Below are 20,031 nucleotides of genomic sequence, written 5' to 3' on the forward strand. Positions count from 1 at the left end.
TCTGTCAAAAAAGCATGACTTCAGCAATGCCTCTAGAGCTGTCCACTACATTCCCTCCAACACTCCCTTCACATTTATTAACTTCATGCCACAAAATCTAATGAATTTGGCCTTGTTACAGCAAAGATGGAAACTTCTAGTAGTCCTGGTTCACCCTGACATATCTGTGTTACATTAATGATTACATTGATTTGAACTATTTCAGAATTTAACTGAGCAAAAACAATTACCTTACTTTTAAAATAATTCCTGGCAGAGTGGCACTCCCATGACCTTGCCTGATTTAATGATCATGTTGAAAGCAATGTTTCCTTGACATGGTTGGTGTTCTAATTAATAAAGTTGCTATCCATGCTCTAAGTGAACTGTACAATTTCAATGAATTCAAACATATTATTTAGTTGCATGATGTGATTTACACTAAAACTATATGAACAGTGTATATTCTTCTAAAAATAATTTAGAAGATGAAGTAGGATCTCTGTTATATCCAGGGTCTGGAGTGGGAAAAAGGGGGTTAACATAAAACTTCCCAAATTTCCAGAGTGCATGTAATATTTCGCTAAATACATTCACATTCATGATTTCATATTCTCCCAGCAATCCTATAAGTTGGGAAGAATAGGTTTACTATTCACAATTTTCAGTTAAAATAATGCAGCCTCAGAGAAGTTAAGTGATTTGTCCAAGGTAGTAAGAGTCTGGAACCCAAGTCTTCTTGACTCCAAGTGCAGAATCCTCAACAGCAGATATACTGTATGGGTACGGGGAAGAAACATGGGTTAATAAAGTATGCTATATTCTCCTGACAGAAAGTTGAATTTTAAAACTACTATTAGCAAACTCCAAAAAAACAAGAACATTCTGTGGTCAGTGGTTAGAATGCAGAACAAATGAGGCCAGGGTCAAAAGCTCAAGCCCCATAAATGCTGGCTGTCTTCTTAGCTCTGTTTCTTGGCAAGTTGATTTTACCTAACTCAGACTCCCTCCAGTTACAACCAGGTGTCTCACAGATGTGTGCTCTTGGACACAGGAGGGGACTGGGTGAGAGTGTGGGAATGAAGAGGCTCCAATCCATCACTACCGCTGGAAAAACACCACAGTGAATGTTCCACTAATGATGCATGAGTCATACCACCTATGTGCTTGGAAGATTATACACACACACACATTCATGCATGAAGTATCTCATTTGATAAAAACATGATATAAAAGGCAGACAAAATAGATAAAATAAAGACTAGTTGTTTGCAAAAAAAGATTCACTGTTTATTCATTCAACAAACACTTGTTATGGATGGCCCATGATGTGCCAGGCACAGTTTTAGGTGCCAGAGTGAATAAAACCTAAAAATGTCTATCCTTATGGCATTATGTTCTAGTGGAAGACAGAAAATCAACAAGGACAACATATAGTTTGTCAGACTGTGAAAAATGCTAAGAAAAAAATAAGGACTGCCAAGCAGTGGGGAGTTCTGTGGGAAAGAGTAAAGTAAATACGGGGATCAAAAGGCTTCACTGAGAAAGTGACATTTGAACAGAGACCTGAGGAATGTGAGAAGCAAATCATGTAGCTATCTGGGGAAAGAACCATCCCAAGGCATGAAAGAGTAAGTCCTTGCAAAGGCCCCCAAGTATATGCCATGCTTGACAAATTCAAGGAAGCCCAAGGGGTGGAGGTCAGAGAGGCGGGAGCCTGAGTGCAGATCATGTGGGGCTGCAAAGACCAAAGGAAGGACTTGGCTTTTATTGGAATAAGATGGGAAAACATCTGAGCAGAGTAGTGATCTGATAGGACTTAGTTTAAGAAAAAATCACTGCTGTGTTTTGCCTGTTGCATTGAGAAAAGAGCAGAGGCAGGAAAGCTAGTTGGGAAGCTGGCATGAAAACCTAGCAGGAGAGGATCATGGCTTGGCCAATGTGAGGGCCACACAGAGGAGGATCACCTGAAGGAAGCCCGCAGGCATTCTGAAGGTGGAGCCAACAGCATTGCAGCCACCATGGATGTAGGTGTGAGAGAGAAGCTTCAAGGAGAACTAAACTCAGGCCAGCAACTCAAAGAATGGAGTTGCCATTTACTATGATGGAGAAGATTATGAGAAAGGCAGATATGGGGGAGAAAGATACAGAATTAGGTTTTATAAACCTAAATTTGAGACCTCTATTAGGTTCAGGAGGAGCTGCCTACCCACTAAGCGCTGGTTTTTTGTGAGGTCCAGAAGAGAGGTCTAAGCTGAAGAGGTTACTTGGGAATCATCAGTGTATTATGGTTTGATATGATACCCTCTATTGGTGTAAATGGAATTATTGTAATAAAGTTTTGCAAGAGCTCATCTGTTTCACAAAGCAAGATACCCTTGTGTATAGACTATATGCAACAGTCCCATGGTCAGAAGTCCTGAACTCCTCCCCTTGAGGTTTGTGTGGTATGACATCTCATTTGCTCATTTCAAAGGGATTAAATGCCTCCCTCCTTTCTCCACCTTACCATATCCCCAAGAGGCAACCATGTGGTTGCCAGCAGAGAATAGCTCAGTTGCTCTTGCAGCATATTTTAAAGCAGATGAGAAAAGCCTTCATGCTGAAATAGAAATATATCAGAGAAAACTTGGCTCCAAGGCATCCCAAGAGAGTGGGGGGTCCTGATATGGGACGGCCCAGCAGAATGCTTCAAGGCATCACCTTCCTCAACATGCACAAATGTGGCTGCCATAACACAAAGCTCCTATATAAATATGTCAAGGAGCACTCGTCTACTCTAGGAGGACAGAAAATTGTCTAAACCTAAAGAAGGGTGTGGAGAGGGGCAGTGCAGAGATAGGCTTTCCTAGGCATTGCCTTACACAAATGGCAGATGCCTAATTAAAGCATTTGCAATTAGCTTAGCTTGTTCTGTGATTCCTTCCTGCAAACAAGTAAGATGGAGAGACTATATTAGCTCTTGGCAATCTAGTTCTAAAAAAACTTTCATCCCATCATCACTCTTTTGTCCTGTTCTGAAAAGAGCTGAACCACAATGTACACAGAATAAACTATCTGACTTAACTCCTGGTTCAAAATAGTATTTTTCCTTCCATTTCATATAGGAGTAAAGCATGACTACTTATTTTGAATCTAATACAAGTTCTTAATTTGGATGCCTTATTTTTATTTGGTGAAGATAACAGTCTTCCTAATTCTCGCTCTGCTTCTGATTCAACACATTAGACTTCACTGTGCAATGTTACCCGCCTACTCAAAATACAATTGCTGTATGTGTTTAGTGTAGGAAAAAGCATTTACTAGATTTTGGAAGAACTTGAGGGGTGTGTGTTTGTGTGTAAATAAAAAGGTGCACTTATTGATGCCTTGTAATAACCACTCACTTGATGGCATATATATTTTTTTCACTGTAGGGAAAATAAAGAAGTCTACTCTGAGTGGAAAAACTATTTCATTCATTCGACATTTACTTGACTGTTCTATAGTGATTCTTATAAAATTTTAACCTATTTAAGAGTAGTTGTTATGTCCAGTAAGTATATTCAGCTGACGGCTCCTCAGAAATGATTTTCGGTATCTGCTTAACATTTACATATGTGGATTATATGTGTTATTGAGAATGTGGCACAGCTCTAAAAGGTGATAGCTGCAAAACCTAACATATGGGGAAGGTTGTCACCCACAAACACTGTAAATAAGAAACATAAAGTAGAATGCTTCTTTACAACAAGTTGAAAAATGACTTCTAACACAAAAGTAAGATTTTAAATTTGATGTTCATTCTTTCCTGCTTTAGACTGGTTTGCAAAGTGCCTCATTCAAGAACGTCCTAAAACCAGAATAGTAAGAGGGAGCAAGGGTTACTCAAGATTCAAATAAAAATTACCATACACACAAGCATGGGTAAACAAAATTCAAATAGCTAGTGCAATTATTTTTTAATAGATAGTTTAGGTTAATAGGTGGAGACATAGTTCTGCCACTGTATTTAAGGTTAGGTTAATAATTAACTTTGGTGCCTGGAGTAGTTTAATCAAAGCTTACTGTAAATCATAAAACTGCTCCATGCAGACTAAGCACAGCATTAAAAAGTCATACAAAATTCTTGCAGTCTTGACCTCTGGTAGCCATTTGGGTATGGTGTAATAAAGTGTAGAGTATTTTCATTCAGAATTAAACATAGGCATCTTTACTTTGGGGAGAAAACGTAATTAAATAATTAATTAAACCACCAGTCTTCCCCGCCATCACTGTAGCGTACCACGGACTCCATGCCCAAGATGTGTCCACCAGGGGAAGGACGACGAACAATTTCAGGACTAAAGAAAGACAAGGCAAAGGCACTCCACCTTCCCATCCTGGAAAGACTTAAAAGCCAGCGCTGGGGGGCATTAAATAGCTTTTCTGAGACCTGTTGGCACAACACTGCAAGTGGATTAAATGGCTTTTCAGATCTGAGGTAAAGAAAGTTGTGCCTACAAGCGCGAGTGTGTGCGTGTGTGTGTCCTTGCGCGCCTGTGTTTTAAACCTTTCACAGATCGCATTCAGTAGCGTAAAAAAGCTGAGCGCAAAAAAAGGAGCGATCACACTGTGGCTGTGCCTGGCCACCGCAGTTCCAAAGCAGCCACCTTTCTCTCCAAGACCGACGCGGAACAGCCTGCAGGGCTCCCCATTGCGATGCAGGCCGGAGGCTCCCTGGAAGTGCTTGCCCTGGCTGTGAAGACAGCGCCTCCAGTCTCCCATCCTGCCCCGCTCCACGCACACCTGGCTCTGCTTCGCCCCTCCCTGGATAGACACACTGGGAAATCGTGCGCGGGGCGCAGATGGCTCGGGATGCTGCGCTTGGAGCTGGCTATTTGCAAGCCAGCGAGTCCCGGCCTGCGTCCACACGCACCTTCGTCACAGCCTCTGTCCACAGTGCCCGCACCTGCCTCCAGGTCCTGCTTCCCCATCCATCCCTTCCCCGACTTGTCCAGCAAGTACTGCGGGCCAGGAGGTTCCACTCTCCAGAGGGCCGGGTTCTAGCTCCTAGCTGCATCCGGAGCTGTCCGCATGATTCCCTCCAGGTCCAGCTTCCCTCAGACTGCACACGCTGAGCCCCAATCCTGTCGTGCCTGCCGCCTGGCTTTCAGGGAAACTTTCCAGAAGCGCCTGGTCTACTGACCCCGCTGCTGTAAAGTGGGAGGAGGCGCTGGGCTGAGGGGCGGCGAGGGAGCGGGAAAAACAGCGGAATCCCGTTTCCTTTCCCGACGTCCACAACTACGGGACCGCTCCCTGGCTCCCCCCGTACCGCTTGGGTCGTGCGAGGAGGGAGGAGACCTCAGGATCCTGTTTTGCACCATCTCCCCAGCGAGGAGCTGAGCAAAACGCGGAGAATCGGGACAAGATACACTTCCCGCCCCATCAGGATCAGGCAGGGTGGGTGGGCACTACCCCGCTTACTCTCCAGCGCCCCATTGCCCCCATGGCAGCGCCCTAGGACACAGTGAGGAGTCGGGACAGAGCCCTTGTCTGGGTTTCAAACCCAGGGCCATCTCCTGCCAGGTCTCTCACCCTTCCCCCTCCTGGGTCATCTTTCCAGAGCGAGACCGCGCTGATCCAGGAGGAGGGCGTACCGTGCGCCAGCCCGGTGCAAAGGGCTCGGTGTCTCATGAGGGACGCAGTCGCGACGGGCTATATCCTTGCAGCTCGAGTTGGGAGCTGAGGAGGAGAACAGGACTAGGGCGGGGGCGCCGCGTCACCCGAACGGCTGCTCCTGGACACTTATTCGAGCAAACAAAGCCTGGAACCTCTGGTGGCAGCGGCCACAGGAGCCAGGATCTCACCAAGAGACAGGGCGCGCGGGTGCCCAGGGCCATTACAAGTTTCTCGCACTCCACGGAGCCCAGCCCAGACTCCACACTGACAACAAAAGATTCTCTCCGCTTCCACACCGTCTCCGCGGAACCCCTTCTCCCACCTGGCTCTGGACGAAAACAGCGCTGTTCTACCCAACCCCCTCCAGCCCTCGAGGGCAGAACCCCTTCCCCCGCCTTCGACACCGGGCCAGGGAGCTTCCGAGAATCCCACCCTCTAGAGCCCGCTCTGCTCCCTGCTTGGCCGGCGTGAGGATGAGCCTTGGATCTCGCACACACACACACCCCCGGGAGGAACAGCCATACGCGCCGTCGCGGCCCGGGGCGGCGCCGGGCGTGTGCGCAACGCGGGTGGGAAAGCTCTCGACTTGTAGCCGGGCGTACTCTGGGGCGCCGGGCTTGGAGGAAAGGCAGGCAGGGCTCACGGTTCCCCACCCCCCCAGGACCGCGCAACACTCGGGAAACAGAGACACAAGACAAAATAAAACGCAGGCACCACAAAGCCGACAGCACGCGCTAGCCACGGCCCCGGAACCCTCAGGCTGGAGTTCTGCTGCCCGGGAGGTGGGGAGCGCCGGGGCGCCCGGGCCGTACCTTTTCGGTGCATCGACGGACAGGCGGCCGGGGCTCGGAGCGGACTGGTACAGCGTGTATCCCATTTAGTAATCCATTATCGAGGGGATCTCTCCGGGCCGCGGGCTGCGCTCTCTCCTTCGCAAGCCTTTGTCATTCCTACATGTGTGCTTGTCTCTTTGGGGGAAATAGTCGCGGCGACTACTTTCTGGGATGCAAACGTGATGTGTTCATCTCCAATGACGAGCGGAGAAGGGGAGAGGAAAAAAGAAAGAAGCCAAAAAAAAAAAAAAAGAAGAAGAAAAAGAAAAAGAAAACAAGGAAGAGGGTAAATGTTCAAGAAACTCTTCTCCAAATGCAAATTCCACTTGGATTCCACTCCGGTGAGTCCCCTTGGTGGTGTCTGCGCCGATTAACAAGTCATTTCAGGGCGGGGGGTGGGGCGGGGGCTGGGGCAGGGGTGCAAGGCTCTGGCCCGGCTCTGCGGCCGGGAGCGCGGTGCTGCGGGTGTGGTGATGCTGGACGCTGCTACACGCTGCTAAGCGGGCATCGCGGGCGACCGGCACCGCGGAGGAGCGCCGCTGCTGGGTCCCGAGCGCCTGGGCAGCCGAGTGCGCGGGGAGCGGAGTTGGAGGCAGCCTCACCCCGTGCCGCTCACTACTCCTCTGTCACCGGAGAGGCCGCCGCTCCCGGGCGGAGCCAAGTCCCGGACTGGATTGCGCAGATCGGACTCTCCTCCCGCTACTCCGCCTACTTTGGCTGGCGTCTCCTCCGACCCAAAGGAGAGCTGTGGTGTATGTGAGTGTGAGCGAGCGAGGCAGAGGTGGGGAAACTACGCAGGTGGAGCCTTGGACCAACTGGCCAGCGCCGCTTCCTTCCACCAGGATTCCTGGCCCCACTGCGCGCTAGGCGGAGGCTCAGCGGGGGCGACTCCGGCTGGAGCCCAGCCCTCACCTCCCCCACCCCCACATCTGCTCTAGCTAGGAAAGGAAAAAAAAAAAACATCCCGGACAGCATTGCTGAGTCCTGCCAAATCAGAAAAATAAATACAAATAGACGTAGTGCAGGAGCGAGTTACAAGAAAGGTTTTGTTCATCGATTTTCTTAAATGGAAAAGTTTTAAAGGATGAGGGTAAGTGAACGGCGAGCCTTTCTGATTCTGATTACTGTTATCAAGAGGTAGATTCCAGAAGCGATGGACGCTCTACGTAGCTAGAAGAATTGGATAGAAGCCGGTGCGGTTAAATATACACTTGGAAGATAAGAACACAGCTATTAGTTACGCACATACACACGTTAATAAAGCATGTGAGGTAAGCAAATAAACTACAGTGTAGAGAATGGCGTTTTTAACGAAGGCGATCTATCTTAAAACTTCTTAAAGTTTACATTGTGTGGACTGGTCTTAGAAATAAGTAAACTTCAGAAATAACACGCAAACAATTCCAGTGAGAACCCAAAAGCTTTATGGAAGAAGAAAATCGCAACCACTTCCAAGGCGCTATTGTTATGATCACACGAAGAATGGCAGGCACTGCCTTCTTTCACCACTTGAACTTTCAGTAGCTACAAAGTCTTGCAGTTACAGGCTTGTGCCAACTCGTCGGGTCACACCACATTCCCCTCCCCCTGCCGCTGCGCCCCGAAAGCAACTGCGCGCCGCGACTCTTGCTCCCCAAGGGGGCTTCGCCGATGGTGAGGACCACAGTCGCAACCTTTAAACAAAGTAACACCGGGCGACCCAGCAGTTCTCGGAGAGATATTTACTAGTCATGGAATTGGCTGAGAAAAGGCAAGTGCGGAGGTCGGGGTCTCAGTCCCACTTAGGCCGAGTTCCTTTATATTGGAAACTGTACCTGTTCCCTAATTGGGACTAGGACCACTAATAAGTCCATGTGCCCTTTTCTGTCGCTTCTGCAAGTACAGACATCTGCTCAAGAGGCTTCACGAAGAATAAATGCACACGGGTCAACACCTATTTCCCCCCACCACTACCACCACCTGGAAAAGGTAGGGAGAATGGTAGGAAAAAAAAGAAAAAAAATAAGGACTTCTGCTGTTCTCCAGAACTGTCAGCAGGGGCCGCTATCCCCACCTTTCCCCGGCAAAGGCCGCTACAGACCTGGGGTAGTGGGGGGCGCGGCCCTAGGTGCGCGCGCAGCCCCCGCGGCTCCGAGAGACGGCCTCGGGAGGGGGTTGGGGAGTGTGGAGCGGTGGGTAGGATTGCGCATTCCCGCGGGTTGGGTGGGGGCCGCCTGCGGGACGTCTCCTCAGAATCCCGCGGGGTTCGGAGAAGGATCTGGAGGCCAAGACGATACCCGGCTGCGCTATTTAACACCCAGATTTTGGCTGATGACTGCCGGGTCAGTGCGAGCTGGTCCCCTAGCTCGTCCGTGCGCTCCAGGCGCGGTACCGCTGCCTGGTAGTCCGGCCCCTTAGGCCTCCGGGGTTTTCTGTCCCGCGCTCCACCCAACCCCGGTCGCCGAGGCTCATTCTTCGCTCCCCGCCGCTGATTTACATGCTAATTGTGTCTGGGAAAAGTTCTTTAATTGGCAGAATTAGACAGAGCAAACGAATTGTTTCACAGGCCGAACCAAATTAATTTCGAGTTTAGCTCCTTCCCTTAGAGAAACAAATAATTAAGTTGTTTCATTTGCTTTATGGAAATACTGGAAATGCCCCACAACGAGTTTCCGGATATTGTTTAAAGGGACATTATTTTTAATATTAATACTTGCATGTTTACTTTGTAGTAACGCTGAGCCAAGAAGCGAGCGGTTAAATTTACCTCATTTAAAATTATAACATACGAGAGTTAAATAATTGGAGTCTACTTTTCACGGTGAAGAAATACCCTCCAGAATCTTCCTAGCACTCGCTAGATCCTAGTCTCACCATCCAAGTAGGAGCCGGTCCTTCTGACCACGTGATATTACATTTCCACCTGCCAGAAGAGATGCTCCCGGAGCTGGAAGAAAAGCCAGCTATTGTCAGGCTCCCGAAACCCTCAGGGGAGCACCTGTGGGGAAGCCAGGCGATGAAATCTCATGATGTCATTTCCCCATATGTGCGCCTCAGACTCACTTCCAGAAGCCTGCCATACGTTTTCAGTAAAACCACTGCCCCTTGAAAGCCTTTGAAGTCTGCAATTTATACCCTGTCCCTTCAGGGAAAGAAAGCCAAAGAGTTAAAGAATCACAGAGTGATTAGAAGGAGACTTCACTGTGTTTTTTAAAGTGACATAAAATGCAGTGTTTAAGGCCCCGGTCTCTGGAGGCTATCTGCGGTTAATGTAACTTAGCTGGTGATCCTGGGCAAGTCACTTATCTCTCTGAAGTCCCAGTGAATTCACCTGTAAACGGGGATTCTTACTGTACTCACTTCCTGAGGAGCCTGTGGATTACATTAGATGGTCTTTGTAAATCTGGAGTCTAAGGCATACACTGCTTTGTAAAGGTTAAGTGTCACATTGTCATTCTTACCATCCTCCACATCAGTCCTACCATCACATTTTACGGGAGTCACATGGTGGCCCAGCGGAAAGAAGTGGCTTGACCTGTGTCAGTGATTGGGTCAGGGTTGGAAGCTACCTGTAACAACTCCTCCTCCCCTTCTTAAATGCCTGCATGACAGTTCCTGCTTTCTTCAGATCACCTGGAAAAGTGTGGAGGAGGATTAAAATAGAAAGATAAACTCAGGTTCCCGGCAAAGACCACATCTAGCTGTTGGATCAGAATCTCTGCTTTGAGACAAAAAGGAGTAATGAACTTGGGAGAAGGGGCTGCTGCTACTCAGTTCCTTGAGGGTTCATGGGGGCACACTTGGAGAGCACAGTTTGTACATTCAGGCCATTATCATTTATCATCGAGAAACCTATCTGTACCCTTAGCCCCTTCTCCAGAGTTCCCTCCACCTCTTTGCCTTAAGTCAGTGGTTTTAAAATCCACTTGCACATTAGATGACCGGGGAGCTCTTCAGTGATGCAAATCCCCAAGCTCAAGATTCTCATTCATCAGGAAGGACTGGGACCTGGGCATGGGTAGGTTTTAAAACTCCATAGATGATTCTCATTTGCAGCCAGGGATGAGAACCACTGTCACATTAAATCCTGGCTGTGTTCTAGACCAATTACTTGTCCCTAGCCTTTTCTTGTGGGGGGCTATTTCTTCTTCTTGTCCCTTTATTCCTCTTCACAAAGAAAGTGAGGTCCATGTCCTTGCTCCTCATGCTGCTTTCAGGCTGTTTCTCCTCCTCTAAAAACCTCTGACTGACCTCGGTAGCTAAACTCTACAAATACATTTGTGGTCTCATTTTATCAAATTCTTCAAAGACTTTATTGTCCTCCTATCTGTCCCTCCACCTGTCATCACTTATGGTAGTGTTAGCATCCATATAACCACTGACCCTCTGGTTTTTTCATTTCTTAGCTTCTTCATCTACGTTGTCTTTCTACTCGCCTCCTCCAGGCTTCATGCTGGGCCCCATCTTCCAGATCACTAATTCTGACATCCTGCTTTCCAATCACTTCTCCTTCAATCTTCCTTGCTCATGCACCCCCCCTGCATTCACTCTGATTTCTTGAGGACCTCCAGATTGTGGGTTTTGCTTCTCTCTCGATCCACCTATTCTCTCCTTTTTTCATTCCTCTCTTTGTCTAGCATAGCTTCATAGTATCAGTTCCTCTCTCTTGCAAATACTCCATTTGCTGCTCTATCTTTTGGTCAACATCTATGTGACTAAAAGCTAGTTCTGAAGTGTGTAAACATCAGCCATCTCTGCTCCTGAACTAGGCAGCTGAAGCCTGCTGGAAAAAAATGTCGATAGGTTGTTATCAACCTCAGTCTCATCCAAAGCACCGCCTTATCTCAGTTAGTTTCTGACTTTCTCCCCTTAACCAGCTGTCTCACCCTTCATGCCTCATACTTCCCTGAAGAAAGATAACAGTCTATCAGGAGGGAACGTTTTTGCTTCTGTACTTATTATTTTTTTTCTTTCTCTCTCTCTCTCTCCCTTTCTCTTTCTTTCTTTCTTTCTCTCTCTCTCTTTCTTTCTCTTTCTTTCTTTCTCTCTCTCTCTTTCTTTCTTTTTTTTTTTTTGATGGCGTTTCACTCTTGTTGCCCAGGCTGGAGTGCAATGGCACAATCTTGGCTCGCTGCAACCTCTGCTTCTTGGGTTCAGGCAATTCTCCTGACTCAGCCTCCCAAGTAGCTGGGATTACAGGTGCCTGCCACCATGCCTGGCTAATTTTTGTATTTTTAGTAGAGACGGGGTTTCACCATGTTGGCCAGGCTGGTCTCGAACTCCTGACCTCAGGTGGTCTGCCTGTCTTGGCCTCCCAAAGTGCTGGGATTACAGGTGTGAGCCACTGTGCCCGGCCTGTACTCATTATTTTCCAAGTGTCTCTTGTGAAGGAGGCAGTGTCCCTCCTCCAGTAGGAGGCCAGTCCCTCCTTATGTTCTCAATAATTCACACATTCTCAGAAATTCTGTCCCATTGTCTCCAGACCCTCTCCTGAATCTGCCCATCAGCATGTAAGCAAGCTTCAGTCTTTCCCATCTTAGAAACAGTCTGCCTTGGTCACCGGGTGTGGTGGCTCACTCCTGTAATCCCAGCACTTTGGGAGGCCAAGGCGGGCAGATCATGAGGACAGGAGATCAAGACCATCCTGGCTAACACAGTGAAACCCCATGTCTACTAAAAATACAAAAAAAAAAAATAGCCGGGCATGGTGGTGGATGCCTGTAGTCCCAGCTACTCGGGAGGCTGAGGCAGGAGAATGGCATGAACCCGGGAGGTAGAGCTTGCAGTGAGCCGAGTTTGTGCCATTGCACTCCAGCCTGGGGGACAGAGTAAGACTTGATCTCAAAAAAAAAAAAAAAAAAGAAAAAGGAAGAGGAACAGCCCGCCTTGGATCCCATTTCTTTCAAGCTACTCTCTTCTCTCCTCTCTTTCAAAGCCAGACAGCCCCAGAGATTGTTGACAACCAGTGTTGCCACTTCGTCCTCTTTCATCTACTCAGTCCTCTTTTGCTAGGCTTCAGTGACATTCATGACAGTAAATACAGTGGATATTTTAACATTTTCGTTTTATTTGAATTATCAGCAACAATGAGCTTGTTTCTTGTGAAATACTCTCTGCTCTTGGCTTTGATGACACACCACTTGTCTCTTGGTACTCCTCTCACTTTTTTTTTTTAACTTAGTTTTTCTTTTGAGGAAATTGAAAGATTGTCAAAGAATAATATAACCAACATCCCAATTTTCATTACTCAGAATTAATGACTCAATATTTTGTCATTTTTGTTTACCGTCTGTATTTTAAGAAATAAAACATGGTGGATAAAACTTAACTTCCTTATCATCGACGTCTCTTTCTTACTCTTATTTTCTTTTTTTATAAGTAATGATACTATGAGTTTTCTGTGTATCCTTACATTTTGTTCTGTACTTTTACATATGCCATATGTATCTGTAACCAATATATAGCAATATTTTTGGTTGCTTTTTCTCCCAAATTAACATTAAATTCGATTCTCTCTTGTCCTCTTATTCATTCTCTAGATTGTAGCCTAAGTGATCTTTGAAAGATGCACATCTGATCACATCAAGCCCCTGCTTAAAACACCTCAGAGGCATCCATAGACACCCTCAAACCATAATACAGCCTTAACACTGTGCGTGATGAGTTTCTTGCCTATCTCTCTGGTCTCATCTCTGCTGTGCTCCCATCACTGTCTCCCTTTCTTGCAGCATCACTGGTGTTTCAGTTCCTGGAAAGCTCCATGTTTCTTCTTTATAACTACAGGCCTGCCCTTGTGCTCCTGCCTGGAATACTGGAACTTCCCCTTCTCCCTGTTTATCTGACTAACCTCTACTCATCCTTCAATGTCCCTGTCTCAAACAAGACTTCCTTGATAGCTGGCTGGGCATGGTGGCTCATGCCTGTAATCCCAGCACTTTGGGAGTCTGAGGCGGGTGGATCACAAGGTTGGGAGATCGAGACCACGGTGAAACCCCGTCTCCGTTAAAAATACAAAAAATTAGCCGGGCCGGTGGCAGGTGCCTGTAGTCCCAGCTACTCAGGAGGCTGAGGCAGAAGAATGGCGTGAACCCGGGAGGCAGAGCTTGCAGTGAACCGAGATTGTGCCACTGCACTCTAGCCTGGGCGACAGAGCGAGACTCTGTCTCAAAAAAAAAAAAAAAAAAAAAGACTTCCCTGATAGTCTAGAATAGATCATATTCCCTATTATGTATTCTCGAAGTACCCTGTGAATTTACTTCACAGTACGTATCAGACATTACAGCTAGTATTAATATTTGGTACAATTATTTGTTGAATGCTTCTCCAGCACTTAACCAAGAGTTAGGGTACATAAAGGAGGGCATGAGTTACTGAAAGCAATGAGTTCCTTTTCAAGGATTCAGTAGGATAAGGAATAGATCCTTTGATGGAATAGGACCATTTAAAAAGGAAAAGAAAAAGAAAACACTAGAAATATATTATGCTCTTCAGATTTTGAGATTCCAGTTCTAAGGATGAACAAAATCTAGGCTTTCTCCCAACACTGAATTTTGACTGTAATGTGTCTAATTTGCTTTTTGAATGGAGAGAAAAAGATTTATAGATGAAAGTGATGAGTACATATAACAATTACAGAAACAAGATGCTTGAAAATAAGATTCAATAAGAATTTAAATAGAACTCTAGAAGACTCGTGGAAGGAGATAAACTGCAATTTGAATTCACTGGGAACAATGTCAGAGCATCTCCAAGGACCAGCTCTACCAGCAAGCTAGAGTTTGCTAACAGTGATTTACTGTCTGCCCCTCCATGAATAGCTTCATGGTGGGCCCCCCACCCTGTGTATAACAATCATTCCACTGTACCACAGTAGAGCTTTGGCTCTATTCACTTCTGATATCAAATTATTGTTTGGGAAATTAAGAGAATGGTAGATTAGAAATAAGGTAATGAATGAACAATACATGTTAAGTAAACCAGAACTCCATTTTTTCCCTCCACAAAAGCTCTTTACATTTAGTTGAAATCTCTAGTTATGTAACACAGAGCAAAGACTGTCTTCAGCCCTGTTTTCTTCTGTCCGTTCCAAAATAACTTCTTTTAATTGCCCCACCTACTAATATTTAGGCTTAAAGATATCTACTGGGATGTGAGTTTGTTTAAAAATGCAGTTACCTAAATGTAATTTATACTTTTCATAACCAGATAAACTGGTTGATTAAGTACCACTTTGGAATTTGCTATTTGGCCTAAAGAATGATGAAAATTAAAATATACTTGATTTTGAGAACTGCCTTTCAAGGCCTTTGCTTCCAGGTAGCAAAAGCCCTACTAGAAGAGAAGATTGTTCTGGCACTTGCTTAAATATAAAATTATGCTTCAGTTTGTTCCAATTCTAGTTTTTAGATTACGTGAGAAAATTCTGTACTGATATCAACTTAAAGATTTTTCCAGGCTATTTATTATAATGAATGTGTATTTAAGAGTAATTTTATAACCAGAGAAATGAAGACAACTAAGGGTGTTTTGTTTGCTTTAACATTGAAACTTTAAAACAGAAGACAGCTGTTTTAAACATCTAAACTTAGGCTGGATAATTGGAACAATGAATGTTCTTAAAAAAGTGATATGCTTGGATCTAAAGTACGTTCTTAATGAAGTATAAAAAACTACATTGTTGAATATAAATTTATCATCTGAAAACTCCCCTGTATATATAATTATAAAATATAAGGATGGTTTCCCAATATCTTAACTTGATCTTGAATTTTGGATTTTGTGCCTGGGACAAGTCTCTAGTTAATTGTCCTATAAAATGCTAACTAAGCAGCTAGATTTAAGAGTGTTTTCAGATATAACTTTTTGGCTGGAATGAGCTTAAATGATACATTTCAAAATAAATAATATATAATAATGGTACTTTCCAAAAGTTTCAGATGATTCAGTCACTAGTTACCAGTGCCTGATTTGTACTTCGCTAAATATAAGACAAGTAGAACATCTGATGTCAGTTTCTTTGTGAAACCTCTTAAATATATCTTTATTCATAACCAAGTACTTATTAATATAAACTAGAACGTCACATTTTAATGTTTGAACTGAAAACCTACACAAACCTGTTTTCTTAAGAACTACCGTATTGTGTCATTTAATTGTATTATTAAGACTCTTATAAAAACATACATGTTGATTTCCTCATAATTCCTCTCCCTTTCTTTGCATGCCTCAAAGCAATTGAGTCATTTCCTTTCTCCCAGTGGCCTTTTAAAGCCTTTCCTTCTGTTGAAGCAAACTTTTCAAAGTCCCTAAACTTTTTCTCCTCCTCACTATTACTGTTCCCTTCTATTCTCTACTTTCTGAACAAGATTGCAGACTTGGATTTTTAAGTCCAATGTTTGCTTTTTTTTTTTTTTTTTTTTTTTTTTTTGCTAGATTCCCTTGTTTTAGGGAATTTCCTCTTTTTGTTTAATTCCTTAGTCAATACATTACTTTTTTAGGTTACTTTTTTTTTTTTTTTTTATGTAAACTGGTTAGTTATTTTTCTTACAAAACACACCAAATAAACTTTAATAAGAATGGTGTATGACAGTGTTAATTCGCTAACTATGGACCAAGAATTAGCCTTAGACTCTCAGGTTCCTTTCAGTGCGTTGTTGATGAAGGTGACTCAAAATGCAGTGATACTTATCAACATTGCTTCTCCTGATCATGTAGCAACATCCTCCTTCCAGCTGCTCAGACCTCACAATCTTGAGCTGCCCTTGACTCCTCCCTTTTTCCCATTTGTCACATCCAATTCATCAGCAAATCCTGTTAGCCTACCTTCAAAATATATCCAGAGTCTGATCACTTCTCCTTTTCACCATTATCTCACTGGTCCACACCACCATCATTTTCATCTGGGGTTTTGCAATAGCTTTAAAACTGGCCTCCCTGCTTCTGAACTTACCTCCCTAGAATCTAATCACAAATAGCAGCCAGAATAATCCTTTGACTCGTTCATTAAAATCATGTCCATCCTCTGGTCACAATCAGTGTATAAGCCAAAACCCATATCACCTGGCCACTTTTGCAGCTCTCTGGCATTGTCTTCTCCACTTCTTCCCCTCGCTCACTCCACTCTGGTCAACCTGCCTCCTGCCCATTCCCACCACAGACTCTTGTTTCTCCCTCTTCCTGCAAAACCATTTCCTCGGATATCGGCTCACCCCATCATCTCCTGCAGGTCCTTGCTCCAATGTCAGTGTCTCAGCCAGGCCTTCCCTGACCACATAAATAGCAACTCCCTGTACTGCTTCCTACTCCCCTTACCCTATTCTACTTTTCTTCATAGCACTTGTTGCCATCTGACCTTGTATATATTTACCTGTTTGTTTAATGCCTGTCTCCTACCACTTAGTGGTAAGCTTCATCAGGGCAGAAATGGACTCTTTCATTAGCCACCATAACCATAACCCCAGCAATTAGAATAGCACCTGGTACATCCTATATCTGCAGTCAATATTTGGTGAGTGAATGAGTGAATAACCACATCTTACCACATTTAATGTCAATCACATTAGGACCACTGAGGCACGTACTATAAACTAGGTAATATTTAAAGCAAATGAGCAGCTTTCTGTTAAAAAATACTCCCAAATGTAGAGGTTTTTTAAAATGTACTTTATTTGTCTAATGTTGTAGTAGACAACCTGTGGTACTTTTTTTTTTTTAATCCACTTTGCTGGATGATGCTACTTGCTGGTTATTTCAGATGATCACTTCCACAGACCACAAGGAAAAGGAGAGCTAGCTTTTTGTCATCACCTCCATCTAGACATCTATGATCTATGTTAGTCAGCTGGAGCAGATAAAACAAAATACCACAGGCTCCATGGCTTAAACAACAGAAATTGATTTCCTCAAAATTCTGGAGACTGGAAGCCTAAGATCCAGGTTCTGGGCAATTTGTGTTCTGGTGAGGTCTCTCTTTCTCTTACTGACTTACAGTTCAACACCTTCTCACCGTGTCCTCACAAGGCTTCTCTTTGATGCATGAGAGCAGAGAGAGAGAGATATTGAGAGAGAGAGAGAGAGAGAGTTAGTTCTCTGGTGCTTCTTCTTAGAAAGGTACTAATTTAATCCCAGCACTTTGGGAGGCCGAGGCGGGTGGATCACGAGGTCAGGAGATCGAGACTATCCTGGCTAACATGGTGAAACCCCGTCTCTACTAAAAATACAAAAAACTAGCCGGGCGTGGTGGCGGGCGCCTGTAGTCTCAGCTACTTGGGAGGCTGAGGCAGGAGAATGGCGTGAACCCGGGAGGCGGAGCTTGCAGTGAGCCGAGATCATGCCACTGCACTCCAGCCTGGGAGCGAGACTCCATCTCAAAAAAAAAAAAAAAAAAAAAAAGAAAGGTACTAATTTCATAGAGTCAAGGCCCCACCCTATGACCTCAGTTAAGCTTCCTTACTCCTAATACAGTCACACTGGAGATAAAGGTATCAACATATGAAATGTGAGTGAACACAAACATTGAGACCTTAACAGCCTCCCTTTCAGGCATAGCTGAGTCCCGTGGTATCCCAGGCCTGCTCTTGCCTGGGCTGGCTTATGTAAAGGAGGGGCCAGCAGGGCTGTTATCTTGAATCTCACATTCAGAAAAGTTCTCTAATGATCTATTTTGACCTTTTCTTCAAATAATGTTCACGCATACCAAATACATTAAAATGTTATATATAACGTATTTCTATGTATATGAAATATATAAAAATATGTATAACATATATACCCCAAAGCACTGCATTTTTATTTTACAAATTAAATATTAATATTTGCACAGGTGAAGCTTGTTTTAGCACTTCTTGTTTTTTTCATGGAATAGAAGGATGAAAGGTCTGGCTCTATCTCAATATCAGAGAGTCCTTACCTTCTAGATTTGGGTACAATGTCCACCAAGCTGACCATCCTTATTAATCTTATCATCCCAACATTGGCCCTTCCTCGCAGAAATTCTTTCCTATGTTTTACTGTCTATACATCTGTGTGCTTCTTGTCCCCTAACTGTGACTCCTACCCATCTCTTGCCTTCCAAACCTCCTTTTTATAGTCTTTTCTTCTCTGGGACTTCTCCAAAATGAACAAGGCCTCCCATATCCTCAGTGTCTTCACTGACTCATCTTTCTATCTCCTACTTCACCCCTACTATGGCAGGCAAAAGGATCCCAAGCACTTTGTGGCCATTTTTGGGTGACAAGGACTTTATTAATGTCAGGGTAGATGCAAAAACATGAAACCTGCTCTGCCACGATGGGGTTCACAGAGAAGCCCCTACAGGGGCACAGAGACCTGGTTCTGTAAAATGAGGGACTCTGCTGAGACATTGGCTCTTGGGGAGGCAGCATATGTGTAAAAAAGCAAAGACTTGAGACCTAGAAAATCCAGGTGAGCCCAGGCAACCCTGAGCTTTTTTTTTTCTTTTGAGATTATGTATCTGAAATCTCCAAGCAGTAAGTGTTTGGAGTACAAAAAGGACCCTAGTGAATAAACATGGCAAGCATGCTCTTGAAGCTTTATGGGGGAATGTGTGATTTCCCCATCAATTGTCCCAGTGTCTTCTGCATTGGCGTAATTCAGGCCTGGGGTCAACTTTCCAAGGTGACTGTGAAAGAGCCCATAATTGAGGCTTACATTTCCTTGCAATCAAACTTGGGTGTGGGGATCAAAGTGCTTGTCACAAAGACACCTTGCAACTTTCTTTGATAATGAATTTGGGACAAAGACTCTATTTTAAAAAAACACACACCAAAAAAGTGGTGATAATGGAAAAGAGAAGATAAACTGAAAACATGCAAAGTTTTTAAAAAGACAAAAGTAGGACATTATCAAAGCAGCACCCTTCTGGGCTGAAATCTTCCCTAAACACTGAAACAATGGCCATGTGGATACTATTCTAAGAGCTTTGGAGTATTACCCCATTCAGTCTTTATAATAATGATTCTAATATGTAAGTCTTTTTATGATTTTCATTCAGCAGACAGGGCAAATGAGGCAACCAAATATTAAGAAGACTTGGCCAAAATTTTATAGGTGTGAAGTGGCCTAGGCAGAGTCAGCACCCGCGCACCTACTGCTCTGCACGGTCAGGCAAAGAGGGTACACATCTTCTACGCAGTTGGTTCCTTGTTTTAGCCCTTAGGGAAAATACACATAAGTCCAAAATGTCTTTGAGGCATGCGTTGTTTAAGGTTACTGTTAATTTAACAAAATATAGGTTGGTCCAAAATGTGTATAATGTTATAACGAATCTTTCTCTAACATAATTTCAGCAAATTGTTTACATTTAAATGTGTACTCATTCAAACAAAAAACAAATTATAGGAAAATCTTAATTACAAAAGAGATAAAGCAGAGGTTGGTAATTTGATTTGTGAAAAAGATTATTTACTTTTGAGAGGGATCAATGTTGAAGAAAGCTCTTGATTCAGGCTTAATGTCTAACCTGACTAAAATTATACTTACAACCTATGTCTGTTGCATGAAGAATGAATGCACCGGAGGTTCTGTGCTTCCAAGTGTGTGGTCAATTTCTTCTGGACAGTGTTGGGCATGGCTGTGTACA

General features: G+C 44.4%; 1 protein-coding gene across 2 annotated transcripts in view; it reads right to left on the minus strand.

Moving 5' to 3' along the window:
- The window catches only part of SEMA6A (semaphorin 6A), a 133,215-nt gene extending 126,035 nt beyond the window's left edge, over nt 1-7,180 (minus strand). For both annotated transcript variants that reach the window (XM_025387784.1, XM_025387782.1), the window contains exon 1: nt 6,432-7,180. The gene's annotated coding sequence lies outside the window, so the exon portion shown is untranslated. The remainder of the gene's footprint in view (nt 1-6,431) is intronic.
- Between the last annotated feature and the right edge of the window lie 12,851 nt (nt 7,181-20,031).

This window comes from Theropithecus gelada, chromosome 6, assembly GCF_003255815.1.
Source record: "Theropithecus gelada isolate Dixy chromosome 6, Tgel_1.0, whole genome shotgun sequence".
Lineage (NCBI taxonomy): Eukaryota > Metazoa > Chordata > Mammalia > Primates > Cercopithecidae > Theropithecus > Theropithecus gelada.